This window comes from Vicugna pacos, chromosome 7 (genome assembly GCF_048564905.1).
Source record: "Vicugna pacos chromosome 7, VicPac4, whole genome shotgun sequence".
NCBI classification, from domain to species: Eukaryota; Metazoa; Chordata; class Mammalia; order Artiodactyla; family Camelidae; genus Vicugna; species Vicugna pacos.
Window position 1 is genome coordinate 66,884,535 of NC_132993.1, and position 14,795 is coordinate 66,899,329.

The window sequence follows — 14,795 nt, forward strand, 5'->3', positions numbered from 1 at the left end:
TTTACAGTGGTTTCAATTAGGTTGCTTATGCTCACAATCCTACAAGATATGGAGAGAAGGTATTACAGTTTTATTACAGGTAGAAGAGAAAATTGAGGAAAGCCATCCTTGTCTATATTTTCTAATTTTTCTACAGTAAATATTTATTACTTGCATACTTGGTAATATAAATACCATCTAAATTTTGAAAATAAATACCTAATGGGAGACGGTTATAATAGCTGCTTTAAATTCTTGATTTGATAGTTCTAACATCTGTGCATTTGGGGTTGTCATATGTTGACTGTCTTTCTCTTAAGTATTGGTCAGATTTTCTTGGTTCTCTATCAAGTAATTTTGGATTGCATTCTGAATATTTGAAATAGTATGTGGTGAGACACTGGGTCCTTTGAAAATCCTGTATAGAAATTTTGGTTTGTTTTTTTCTATATTTTAGCAAGCAGCTGACCTGGTTAGGTTCAGATCACAGATTACCCTCTGTGTGTAGTGGTCCAGTATTAATTCAGTTTTCAAAGTTTTTTGCAGGGAGGGGAGGGTAGTGGGTGGGTTGCAGGAGGAGTTGTCCAACCCTTGCTTGATTTGGAGTTGTGGTTTATACTGTAGTTGAGTTCTCTGTGGCTTTGCTGTGCTGCTTTGATTACATTCCATGCACATCTAGCTTGAGACTGAGTCTGGGGATTGTATTGGTTCATGTACAGAACCAGGAGGTCCCCTTCTTCATCACTCTGGGGTATTTTCTAAGGGACTCCTTTTGATATTTCATCTGGCTAGAAAGATGGATTGCTGCATAGTCTTAGCCTTCATGCTTTCCTGCAATTCCACTTGACTAGGGTGAAGTGGCAAGAGACAGAAGGGAGAAAGAGGATAACAAGGATTTTCACCCGAACTCTGCACAGCAGGAGCTCCTTAGTCCAGTTCCTTTATCCAGAGAGACAGGCTTTGTCTTGGGGTATTAGGTACCTGTGTCACTGTGGTGGCGTCAGTATAGTTCTACAAGAGTTGTTGGCCTTGGGACAGGGTTGGAAGGGAAAAAAAGAAGCACATGTCCCTACCTTCACCCCTTATCCAGCTAACAGGGATCCCTTTTCTTGATCTTCTGGCCAGAAAGATGGTATTTTCTTGAGAGTTTTGCAATCCACATGCACCAGACAGTTCCCTGATTGGGCCCACCATTAGCTCAAAGCCAGGAGTTAAAGGAAGAAAAGAAACCAGCAGACTCACTACCATTGTCCTAACTGCTACTCAGGTTTCACTGTTCTTCCTCAAACCATGTGCTATTAATGTGTTTTGCACAATCTTGCTTTTTGCCTTTTGAGCAAATTGGGAAAGAGAAGCTGTAGTAGGCATCCTCCATCTTGGCTGGTGCCCGTGAATAGTTTATTAAAACTGGCCAGGAACACGTCCATATTAGATCCTAGCCAGGGGTTGGAGTCCTGTGTTTGGCTGCCCAGTCAGAGCCTGGAATCTTCAAACAGTTCATCAAAGGGTCCTGAGGGCAGGAGGCAAGCTACTATCCAGAAGAAATGGGAAAAGGATGCTAGCCAGACAGGCACCTACCCTTTCTGATTAAAAAGAAAATCTTTTAATAGTTATATTAAATTTATCTTCTAAGAGTGTGGTTAGATATTAGGATTATACTATTAAAAAATTCTGTTAATTTGAGAAATTCTTATGTGGTCAGATGAGTGCAAAAGAACTTACATAACCAGCTTATTTTTATTTAGCTTACAAAATTTACAAGCAAAAACATGATTTGAATGTCAGAATTTTCAGAGCCTCTTATCACCTATGCTGTTTTTGTAGGCTCTTTACCAGTAAAGCTCAATTTCATGTGGCAGCACTGACAAGAGTTAGCTTTTGAATTTAGATTGTATTTCATAAATCTTTTCTCTCTGAACTCTGCCAGTGGCTTAGCTGGATTCAGATGTGGAGTTTCCTGAGCCAAACTGGGACATCAGCTAAGTGTGCTATCAAAGTTCCTTTGCCTTCTTGTTCTCTTTTCTCCCATTGGACTAGCCCCACTTTTCCTTATCCACTTTTTATCCACTTAGAATCCTTGTATCTGCCCTCTCATACATTACTTCAGCTCTGGGTCTTCTCTTCCACATTACTTTCGACAGAGCTTCTGACCTATGTCTTGTGACTTTTACCAGTAAAGTCTTGCTAGTGATTGACACCCATCAGAGAAACTAATCTAGGTGGAGCAACTAATGAATACTAATGGAATAATCCTTCAGTGGTCATCTTCAAATCTATGCATATGAGCTAATCACCTCTGCAGTTCTCTGCTACCCCCTGAACTATCAAAGGGTGCTACATGTCCCATCGGGTACCTACTTTAAAGGCAGGGGAAACAGGAGTATTTTTCATGTCTTAGCAAAGCAACTACCTGAACTTGAGGGAGGTAGCACATTTTTAATTGTAGAAAAAGTCAAAAACACAGAACCATAAAAGGAAAAATAAAAATCACTGTGTTTCACACTTAGTTCACTGCTGTCAATCTTCTGGTATATATACCTATAGTCATTGTTCTATATACTGATTACATCCCACACCCACAAGTTCAAACATACTGTTTTTTATAACCTTTATATTATACTTAAATATGTCATAATTTTGTCATTAAATATGTCAATGGCATTATCATTTTAGAATGGACTATATAAAATCCCATCATGAGTGCACAATAATTAATTAACCAGTCCTTCATTTCTGCACATTTAGAGTGTCTTCACGTTTTTACTATTTTAAGTAATTTTATGATGCAAACCCTTTATGGTTTCCTTGGGTCGTGTGCCTAGAAGTGGAAGTGGAATTGATAAGTTATGATTATATTTAATAAATTTCTGAAGCTTTGGATGCAGTTTTTCTTGATGCTTATTAAATGGTAAGTAGTTGCTCAAATTTTACTGAAGCAAAGGTGCCTTTTCAGTTTCAGCTTGATTAATATAGAAAAATTTGTAGTTCATATTTCATACAGATAAGCTCACAACCATATGTAATTAGACAAAACAAGTGAATTCCCAAGGATTTGTTTTTTCCCCCTTTGGAATATTGGACTATTACATACCATTCTACAGTTTTATTTTAGAAGAAGTCAAAAAAAATAACAGGAGGGGGTTGGGGAATAGAAAAGAAAAAAAAAAAAAAGAAAAAAATTACCTCTACCCAAGAACCCTTCAAGAAGTAGACTGATTTTCCTTCCCTCCCTGGAAATTCTTTCTTATGAATTGGTAGATGTCTTTCTTGCTGCTCTTTTCTTTAGATCTTGTTATGTAAGAGAGATGGATACCACCTTCAGACCAGGCAAGCAGGACCCTTACTTTGGTCTCTGCTGTAGGTGGCACCCCTCTGGTCTCCTGCTGACTGTTCCTCCTCCTGCCTTGTAATTATGTGCTGAAGAGATGTGCCCACCTGGATGTCGTGTTCCCCTCCTGCACCCTTTTATACTGTACTGTGGCTAATGTGACTTCAGAGTTACATACTTAAAAGGCTCAAGTCTGCTTCTAGGGCCTTCATGGGCTCTTCCCAGGTCCTTCCTCCTGAGTGGAGACTGTGTTATTGTGGGAGGGGCACTGACTGAGCTTGGATGCGCCGACTGGGGTCGCCACTTATATGTGAGGAGGTTGTTGACGGTGTGGAGTGAGTATAGAAGATGAACAGGCCCCTCGATTTCTACTCTTGCCTTTGGTCCTGCAAATGTTAGCTTTGGGCCTCAAGGAGAACCCGCTACACAGTGTTTTGTGATGATAGAGCTTTCCTTCTGCTATGACAGATTATGGACACAGAGAGCCTTATAGGCTGAGAAAGAGCCATGTTTAGGGCCCAGAGGCAAGGAAGGGGATAGCATATTTAATCCCACTGTTTCAATGTTTCATATGGAAGAAGGTAGAGAAATGAAACTTGGAGAAGCGGTCCAAGAATGAATCCAGAAAAGCCTTTTATGCTCTGCTAAGATTATGGACTTTGTCCTCAGGTGAATTTGAAGTCATTGTGGGGTTTTGAGCAGGGATGACATAATTAGAACTGGCTGCAGAGTGCCGTGGATGTCGACAAGAGCAGAAGCAAGAGGCCAGTTAGGCTGTGGGTGTTCATCCAGGCAGCAGAAGGTGGTGACAGAAATAGGGCTGTGGCCATGAGGATGGAGATGACACCATGTAGGGCTATGCTTGACCAGTTGAAGTAGGATAATGTTACAAAAACTATTTTGAAAAGCTTACGGGGGTTGGCCAATGTTGTTAGTGTTATTATTAATGACAATAATAATGATCATATGTTGGATAAAGGTTCCATTCCAGCAAATCTCAATTCTAGGGTAAGCAGATGTGAAATGATAGGGTGAAGTTGTGAGGTATAGCATCCAGGAAGGGGGCACCTTTGGGGGAGCAGGAAGGGGCTTCTAGTTTGAGGGAGTGGTTCAGGTAGAAAAGGCAGCAGTGTGGGAGTTAACTAGGCTTGGGCTTCAGTGTTGCTGGGGAAGGATCCCTGGGGTGGGTCTCGTCATTCAGTATAAAGCAGTTCACATAGTCACCTGTTTGCATTCAGATGCCTTTTCTCCCATTTGCTGCACTTGATGTCCCTGAATCTGTAACCTCTCTAGTGCAGCTATTCCTGAGGAAATGATTCTTTTCCCTCTTGTCATGATGTGGAAGGGAGTTGGAGGGATCTACATTCTCAGACAGATTTTGAACCAGTCTTTCTGTGTGTAGATTTTGTTTGCTTGCTGAGATACTCGGGGCCTTTAGCTCTGAGTCCCTCTGGGGCTCACACCAGCTTTCTCCTTATTATCATCTGCTTGTGCAGCCCTTAGTGTTGTAGCCTTGATAAGTCAACTATAGCTCACCTCTCATGCTTTCCATCTTCCCAAAAAATTGACACCTGCCTCTGTTGTCCTTTTCACTTCTAGTCTCTTAAAGTCATTTATAATAGTTTTATTCCTCTGCTTCCTTAAATTCTATTTTTTTTGCAAGTTTGTGGGAAGTAGGGATAAACATATATTTAATTCAGCAAGTTTAAGTGTAATTAGATAATAAAACAATTGATGTGTTTAAAGACTTTTATGTACAAGGGCGTACATTTTCCTCAGCATATTCTAAGAGAGTTTTTTTAAAACTAATATTTCTAATATTGGTATTAGAGATTGACTAGCTTCAGACTTCTCAGGAAATTGGAGTTTCATTCATTTCTTCATGGGGAGACTTGTTTTAGAATGTTCTTTTTTTTTGCAACCTGCCCTGATGGTGCATGAGTGCGAGAGGTGGTTGGTTTCCCTTTATCTAGAACAGTGAAAACATGAGAAATAACCTATAATATTAGGAGCGGAGCTTAGGAGGAACCTGGGATCCAGGAGGCAGAGTTGCTCAGGGTCTTACATTTAGCACTGGTAGGGGGGAGATAGGAATCTAGCCTGTTGTACCCTTTATAAACTTGGCCTGAGAGCCAGAGGAGAAAATGGTCTAAGCTGGGTCTTTCCAAGAAACCCAGTGCACTTCTTTTCACACTAACATGTAAACCCCTCAAGAGCAGACACTGGGCTACTTCATTCCCCGTGGCATCCCCAGCATCCACACAGGCATCTGGGGCTGCTCAGTGAGTATATACCAAATTACAGAACGTGTTGAGTACCTGTGAAGCCTGGTTTACAAAGAGAAACATGGAACTTAGGTCTGAAACATGAATGTTTTCAAAATAATTTCTACAAAGCAATTGTGTCTGCAGATGCAGATAAGAGGATATGTCATAAATAGATCAGATACATATTGCTTTACTTAGCCTCAGGTTCCCATGGTAACTAGCTTCATGTTCCTTTTATGAAAGCAAAATCTGAATATAAATATTTCTGCACCATGCTGTGTGCTCGTGTGCTTGATAATGTAGGCTAAGAAAGTTTTTATTATGTCACATGTGAATCTGCACTAAGTATCTTTCTGCTTTTGACCTTCACACATGGTAGGATGAGTATGCTTGCTCACCCCTCGGAATTGGACTTGAAATATTTGTACCAAGAAGTACAGTCTCATGCTCTCCACCTTTTTCCTTCCCCATCTCACTTTCTTTCCAACAAGGGTGCCCTGCACTTTGCTGAGTACTGAAATTTGAGGGCCTTTCTCCCAGAGGAGCTGCAGTCTCATCAAATACAAGATTATGCTGTTGCCAACATTTCACATAAAAATACTCAAAGAGAAGGTGCCTTATATGAAGAAAATGAATGACAGTTGCTTTTTTTGGTCCCTTCCTTCTGTGTGTGTGTGTTCTGTTAGGTATCAGCACTTTTTCTTCTTCTGCCACTATTGCTTTTGATTCTAGAAACTCAAATTTGTGGTCCTCTGCTGGGTCTTTAAAATGAACTGTGGTCAACTCTAAATTGTCTACAGAGGATATAGGCAGGGAGCATCTGGGAGCTGATTTTCTCATTGGCAAGTCACTGACATGTACACATCTCAGCATAGTGAAGATCAGGAAGCTTTGTTGTTTCGTTTGTTCTTTCATTAGTTCACTCACTCACTCACTCATCTGTCCATCCTTCTTAACTATTGTGTTTCACTGCATGTCTTTAGGTGCAGCATCTTCAGGCTTGAGCTCACTGTTTATCGCACTCTGTCAGACTAGCTAGTTAGGGAGAAACTGGTAAACACTGGAGTAGTTACAAACGCTGCCTGTCTTTCAGGGCTTTCTCCTCTTCAAAGCCTTTTCAAGTAGTTTGAGATCACAGAAATTTCTTCTGTCTCTGAAATCATGATATAATGAGGTCACATCATGAATATTTTACCCTGTTTTTCTGCAAAACATGGCCCCTAAAATGCAAGCCATTTGAGTGCTAAGAAATGGGTATCTGATAGAGGGCAGAAAGGAAAAGTGGCTGTGATAAGTTTATTGAGAAGTGGTACACATTTTACTTTATGGGAGAGTTAGGGGGCTTCTACTGGTAATTTTCACCAGATAGCGTTTTTACTTGCACATTGACTTGTGATGCCACTGTCCCACTTCGGAGCCCTTAATCTTTATGCTTTCTTATAAAATTATATGAATGTGTGTGCCCTGTCCACTTCAACGAAATCATAAGCTTATTGAGTACAAGGACTATGTGCTGTATTTATTTTAAATCTCCCTCATAGCATTTAGGCCATAGTACTTATTTAATAATTGCCATGTAATAAAGAGGAATACACATTAGTGTTAATATATAAAAATGACACTGATTTGAGCATAAAGCACTATAAATGATATATATTAATATTAATATATAAAATGTATGTTGTTAGTGTAATATTAAGACATATACATATATACATATTATTTTTATATGTGAGATTTGTTTGAAACATTGTCTAGCCTGGTCAGAGGAGCTGGGTAAAGATTGGTCAAGGAGAGGGTCTTTTGTAGTGGGTAATGTGGGCATCTATTTATTTGGGTGTGTCCTGACAGTTTGTGTTTAGATGTAACATAACACAGTTTGAGTTTTTGTTATTTGAGAGTTTGTGCCTATACCTTGATTTGTGGGACACTGTGTGTGGTGAGGGAAGGTGTACCATGGTTTGTATTGAGGGATAATCTTCCCTAGGTGTTTGCTGATCAGGAATAATTCCATGTTCTCTCTTTTTAAAAAAAATGTGATTGCACTATAGTTGATTTACAGTGTATTAGTTTCAGGTATACAGCAAAGTGATTCAGTTATACATATGTATTCTTTTTCATCACAGGTTATTACACAATATTGAATGTACAAAGTGGGTCTTTGTTGATCTGTTTTATATATAGTACCTGTTACTCTCAAAGTCCTAATTTTTCCCTCTCCCCAACCCCTTTCCTTTTTGGTAACCAAAATCTGTTTTCTATGTCGGTAAGTCTATTTCCGGTTTGTAAATAAGTTCATTTGTATCATTTTTCCATGCTCTGGTTCTCCCTGGGATGTTCCCTGGTTCCCACATATTTTCAATGTAAGGTTTTGTTATTTGGGGCAGTGTTTCATGATTTGCAGACCTGTCTAAATAACTGCCATCTCTTGAGCAGGGTAGGGCCAAGCACTTCCTCCAGTTTATAGTTTGGAGAGTGTGGCTTGTGAGTGGATACTCTGTTGTATAGAGTGTGCTCTGACTCATATCATTATGTTTGGTGATAAACTGTCGGGAGCCCTGTAGTGTAGGAAAAATCGTTGGAAATTTTCCCTTCTGTCAGGAGAAATTATGAAACGTGTTGAAATAGGCAGCAAAGAGACGGTGTCCTGCTTACTGCACCTTTCTGAATGATGAGTTTCTGTAGGGCCCTGCATCTTTCTTTGTCTTTGAACTATTTTACAACACTGTAAGATGAAGGAAACTGATAGTAATACAAATGATTCTTGTCCATAGAAATGAGAATGCATTTTATCCTTTGAAATGCCATTGGTTATTACCCTTGGGATATTTCCCAGTTCTGCTTCTCTTAGTTAATTCATTTCACATTCCCGATGGCTTGTTTATGTGTGTTCTTTAAACTCTGCTTTGAACTGGTGGCTCTGGCTTACTTCCTAATTGCTCGCTAGTTAATGACTTAAATAAAGTCTTTGACATGTATTAATTCTATATTTGTATTAGAAGAATTCTTACCTTGTCCTTTGCATTGCTCTCTAACACCCAGAAAATTCCCATTTCCAAGGGACCAGTTTAGCTCAATGTTTACTTGGGTCTGTGGCCAGAGTTATGTTATCTGTAAATCCAAACATGTATTCGCTGTAGTTCTCTTTATTCAATACCTTTAATGTCAGTCAGAATATATTGTTTCTTTAGTGACTTCACTGCATCACAGTATTTCTTAATTTCTGCTATGTATTTAAGGATTGACTTCAGAAATAAAATTTTTTAAAAATTGTTACCAGCTCAGATAAAATAGCCTATTAAGTAAATTTTTGAAAAACCTCACCTGGCATGGGCTACAATCTAAATTCCTGACCCCAAGTGCTGCCTTTGGTATGAAGTAGATGTGTATTTCAGTATTTTTACATTATAAATAAACACATTATAGCTTCCTGCTGGAGTCCTAAGAATTTTGTAACTTAATAGCTGTGGCCTTTTGGATTTCAAGGGTATGCAAGAGGAGGCAGGCAGGGTAAAGAATCATAGGAAGCTTAATTGGCATATGACATGCACCATTGCAGCCAGAAAACACAGTATACCTTTTCTGTGTTCTTACTGCTGTTCTCTTCTCATAAGTGGCAACCTGAATAACACAGAGGCAGTGGGGAGAGATTTCTTGAGCCTACCTATTTTACTCAGAGGCCTTCCTTCCTGGAAATTCATGCCAGACTTCTCAACATCTTTATTTTGCAAGGATGATAACAAATTGCCTGAATTTTACATATTAGGGGCCAGGATCTTCTCAGTGGGATATGGAAATAGGAAAGACTTCCTAATACAAATAACTGGGAATGAGAGGAACAAGAAAACCATTATGCAGCTACATGGCTGGTCTAGGCTATTCTGCAAAAGGAGCTTGTGATAACTGAATTCTACCCCCACCCTCCCCGCCAAAAAAACCCCCATGGTACCCATGTCCTAATCCCTGGAACCTGTGAATGTTACCTTAGATGACCAAAAAAAAAAAAAAGGCTTTGAAGATATGAATAAGAACCTTGAGATAAGGGATTATCTGGGTGGGCCCTAAATACAGTTACAAAGGGGAGGAGACAGAATGGCCACCATTAAAAAGTCCACAGAGGATAAATGCTAGAGAGGGTGTGGGGAAAGGGAACCCTCCTACACTGCTGGTGGGAATGTAGTTTCGTGCAGCCATTATGGAAAACAATACGGAGATTCCTACCTTATGATCCAGCAATGCTGGACACTACTCCTAGGCATATATCCAGAGGATACTCTAATTTGAAAAGATACATGCACCCCAGTGTTCATAGCAGCACTATATACAATAGCTAAGACGTGGAAGTAATCTAAATGACCATTGACAGATGATTAGATAAAAAAGTACACACACACACACACACACACACACACACACACACACACACACACAGGAATACTACTCAGGCATGAAAAAAAGAGAATAATGCCATTTGCAGCAACATGGATGGACCGGAAGATTGTCATACTAAGTGAAGTAAGCCAGAAATAAAGCAAAATACTATGTGATATAACTTATATATGGAATCTTAAAAAGGACACAAATTAACTTATTTACAAAACGGAGACAGACTCCACAGACATAGGAAACAAACTTATGGTTATCTGGGAGAAAGGGAGGTGTGGGTGAGGAAGGATAAATTGGTAGTTCGGAATTTGCGGATACTAACTACTACATATAAAATAGACAAACAACAGAGTCCTACTGTATAAAACAGGAAACTATATTCAATACCTTGTAATAGCCTATATAACTTAATCACACCAGAAATTAACACAACATTATAAATTGACTATACTTCAATTAAAAAAAGAGAGAGAGGGGAGGAGAAAAAAGGCAGTGTGTCCACAGAGGCAGAAGTTGGAGTGATATGTCCACAAGTCAGTGAAACTAGTAGCCACCAGAAGCTGGAAGAGGCAAGGAATGGTTTTTCCCCAGGGTCTCCAGAGGGAGTGTGGGCTCAGTGATGCTGCCTTTGGATTTCTCGTCTCTAGAATTGTGAGACAATAAATTTCTGTTGTTTTGAGTTGCTAAATTTTTGTTATTTGTTATAGCAGCCATTGAAAAACTAATACAGATTTTACTGCCTGAAAGAGGGGAGCTGCTGTAGGAAATAACTAAAAATGTGGAAGTGGCTTTGGAACTGGGTAATAAACAGAAGCTGGAAGAATTTAAAGCCCATGATAAAAAAGGCCTAGATTAAGGGATAGACTGGGAGTTCAAAATTCGTAGATACTGACAGGCATATGTAGTATAGATAAACAAGATTATACGGTATAGCATAGGGAAATGTATACAAGATCTTGTGGTAGCTCACAGCGAAAAAGAATGCAACAATGAATATATGTATGTTCATGTATAACTGAAAAATTGTGCTCTACACTGGAGTTTGACACAACATTGTAAAATGACTATAACTCAATAAAAAAAAAGTTTAAAAAGAAAAAAAAAAAGAAAAGGCCTAGATTGCCTAGAACAGACTGTTGGTAGAAATATGGATGTTAAAGATTCTTCCAATGAGGACCCAGGAAAAAGTGAAGAGCACAGTAGAAAAAGCCTATAATAACTTAGAGAATATTAAATTGTCCTAAGCTGAATGTTGATAGAAATTTTCAGTTTGCTCCTGGTTAGGGCTGAGAAGAAAATGAATACGCTGTTGGAAATGGGAGGAAAGGCAATTTTTGTTAGGTAGTAGCAGAAAGCTCAGTAGAATTTTGTCCTCTGGTTGTGTGGAAGGTAGCACTTGGAAGGGATGAACTTGGATATGACAGACGAGGTGTCTGAGCAACGTGTTGTAGGTATAGCTAGTTCCTTCTTGCTGCTTTTAGTAAAATGTTAGGGAAAAGAGGGGAAACAAGGGGGGAATCATTAAACAAATAGGAGCCCAGACTTGATGATTTGGGAAAGTCTCAGCCTAAGCAGATGGCAAAAGATGCTAATATTAGGAGATACACCATTAGGAAAGTATGCTTTGTAGAGAAGGCCAAGAGTGTGGCTGGAAAACCTTTTGCTCGTGCCAAAGAAATTGAGTATGTGACTATGGACATCAACCATCTCAGCAGAAGCCAGAAACAGAGATGAGACTATCCACGAAAGCCCTGAGGAGGATCTTCCATCCAATGACATGACTCCTGTGACATGCACGGGTTTTGATAATATCAGTGGAAATCATGCCAGCAGCAAGACAGTGACAAAGATGGAGGAAAAGGAGGAAGGTCATGGATTCTCAAAACTTTACAGGCAAGAAGCAGCCCAGTAAAACTGTTCAGCTACAAACATGGTCTACTTTAAAAAGAATAAAATAAAATAAAAGAATGACTCTGAGGATGGAGCCTTGGGTCCAGAAGTTGGAGTCAAGAACTACAGAGGATTATTCCCAGGTCTTGAAACCTAATGGAATTTGCTAGATTTTGAAATTGCTTGAGGCTGTTGACTTCTTCCCTCCTCCCTTACTTCCGCTTTATCCTGTTTTGAATGAGAATGAACTGTTGTTAATGTCAAAAACTATCATACTTTGGAAGCAGGTAACACAGATCCACAGATGGAGAGAAATTTTGCCCCACCATAGGTCATAACCAGAGTCTCCCTGATTTGGGCAAGTAGATTTGGTACCTTTGAGCTGATGGCATGTGGATGAGGTTTTCGACTTTGAGCTGATGCTGTAATAGGGTGAGACTTCAGGGGATGTTGGTATATGGTGAGAGGCCAGAGGTTGGCTGAGTAATGCATTCCCCTGCAAAAAAGATATCCACATCTTCATCTCTGGAACCTACAAATTCTTATCTTTTACAGAAAAAAAGACTTCGAAGATGTGAATAAGTTAAGAATCTTGAGAGGGGAAAATTATTTTTCACAATCTATGTGGGTCCTAAATGCGATCACAAGTGTCCTTATAAGAATGAGATGGAGGGAGATACAACAGAAGAGGAGAGGGCAGCGTGACCACAGAGGTAGAAACTGAGTGGTGCAGCCAATAAACCAACGAACGGCAGCAGCCACCAGCAACTTGAATAGGCAAGGCAGGGATTCTCCCCTGGAGCCTCCGGAGGGAGCAGACTGACCAATGCCTTAATTTGGCCCAGTGGTACAGATTTTGGACTTTCTGTTTCCAGAACTGTGAAAGAATAAATTTCTGTGATCTGAAGTGGCTAAGGGTGTCGTAATTCATGGCAGCATCCCTAGAAAACTAATACAGAAATTTCTGCTTCTCTGTGGGCTCCTGGGTTCTGTTCCAGTGTGAGACATCCTAAGATTACTTTTAGACTTCTGTAACTGTCAGGCTTTTGTATTCAAAACTTTGCCCACTCCTTCTATTTTAAAACAGTAACCTTCTATTTTAAGCACAATGGTGTTATAGAAACTGAAAACACTGGTAAATAAACAGAAGGCTTGACTTCTGCTCTCAGCTATGCCATTTACTAGCTGGATGTCGCTGAGTAAATCACCCAGTTTAAACAGTGAGAATAGTTTTAACTGTCTTCCCTAATCCACATAATTATTACAAGTATTTAATGATACAAATACATGTGAAAACTACTGGATAATGTAAACGTAAGATTCTATGATTCTCACCTGTTAATAACATTCCCTTAACCTATAGCAAAGTTATCATGAGCGATTTTGTACGTAAATAGCGGAACACATGAAACATCTTTTCCCCCTTAAACTTGATGCTGGAAGTGGAATTTTGTGGTCAGATTTTTGAACACTTGAAAGCTTTCGATACATGTGACATATTTTTCTCCCAAAAGCCTGTACCACTTTATTCTCTCATTGGAAGCACATGAGTACTCATTTTACTGTCCTGTTACCTTAGAGAGTTTTAAAAAAATTTTAAGTGTCATGGCAGCTTGATGGAGATCATTATTTGTGTTTCTTGGGCAAGGTTCACCTTTTTCCACAGACCCCTTGGGCATTTGTATCATTCTTTAATGAATTGCTTGTGTTCTGTGACCATATTTCCAAATAGTTATTTGTCCTTTTTCTTCCTGATTTTCAGAGACCCAGGATTCTTAAATTAATTAACCTCTGTTGTGTGTTTCTTCACCAGTTCATCGTTTTGTTGTTTACCTTTTACTTTTGTTTATGATGCATTTTGCTGTACAGTGTTTAACATTTGTGTGTTGTCAAAGTTAGTGACTTCATTGTGTTTTCCTCTGTCCCTCTTTTCCTTCCTTTACTTCTTCCTTTCCTCCCTCCTCCTTCCCATCTTTCCCTCTGGAAAGCCTTTCCCATTTGGTGGCTTTTATTGTTTTTTTTTTTTAATAGGTATGTCAGTTTGCCCTTTATTGGCAGTAAAACGTACTTGAAATCCAGACTCTTGTCAAATAACTTAATCTCAAATTGTCTGTTACCAAACTTTGTAAAAAAAAATTTGAGTGGGAAAAATGCTATTCAGAGATGATGGCCCAAAGGATATACTAAATTTTATTTCTGGAGGAGAGTCTGATGTGGCATACAGACCTTTGGTGATTACACCTTCTAGCCTGGTAATTACACCTTCTCTAACTCTCATTCCTTCCTCATTTTATCTTCTGTATCTGCGGAAATTGAAGCAAGGGAAACACACTCAGGCAGTTTGTGCCTTACTGTGTCACTGCCAGTCCCTTCCTTTGTATTGTCCTCTGTACCCTCATTGTCCTTAATAAGGATGGTAATTCTACCACTCAGCAAGGCTAAACCAATGTAGCTTAACTGCCTAACATTTTACATGCACTATCTCAATTTCCACAAGAACCATACAAGATAGAAAATATTATTATTCTAATTTTACCAATGAGGAAATGGATGCTTTGAGAAGTGGCTTACGTAATATATCACATAGATTGTACGTGGAGGAACGGGATGTGAATTCAGACTCAGACCTGTCTGATTCCAGAATCCACTTCTTAACTGGTGTTCTTTCCAGGTGTACACACACACACACACACACACACACACACACACACACACACACCCGTATACACACACACAGAAACCCTCACCTCCCACACCCGGTTTCCTTAATGGTGATATGGTGGTATTCCCTTTCACTTCTGTCATTGGTAGAACAATGGAGGCAAACAGAGTAGATGAAGCAGACTAGCAACTTGTAAGATGGTGAACCTGAACATGTTTGGGAGTAGATTTAGAACTTCTCTCACTCTTGAAATGCTCCAGTGACATTTTGTCCTCGTTCCTCT

General features: G+C 39.4%; 1 protein-coding gene across 16 annotated transcripts in view; it reads left to right on the plus strand.

Annotated features, from left to right (window-relative positions):
* The window catches only part of ELAPOR2 (endosome-lysosome associated apoptosis and autophagy regulator family member 2), a 660,265-nt gene that overhangs the window by 144,268 nt on the left and 501,202 nt on the right, over positions 1 to 14,795 (plus strand). The window lies entirely within an intron of this gene.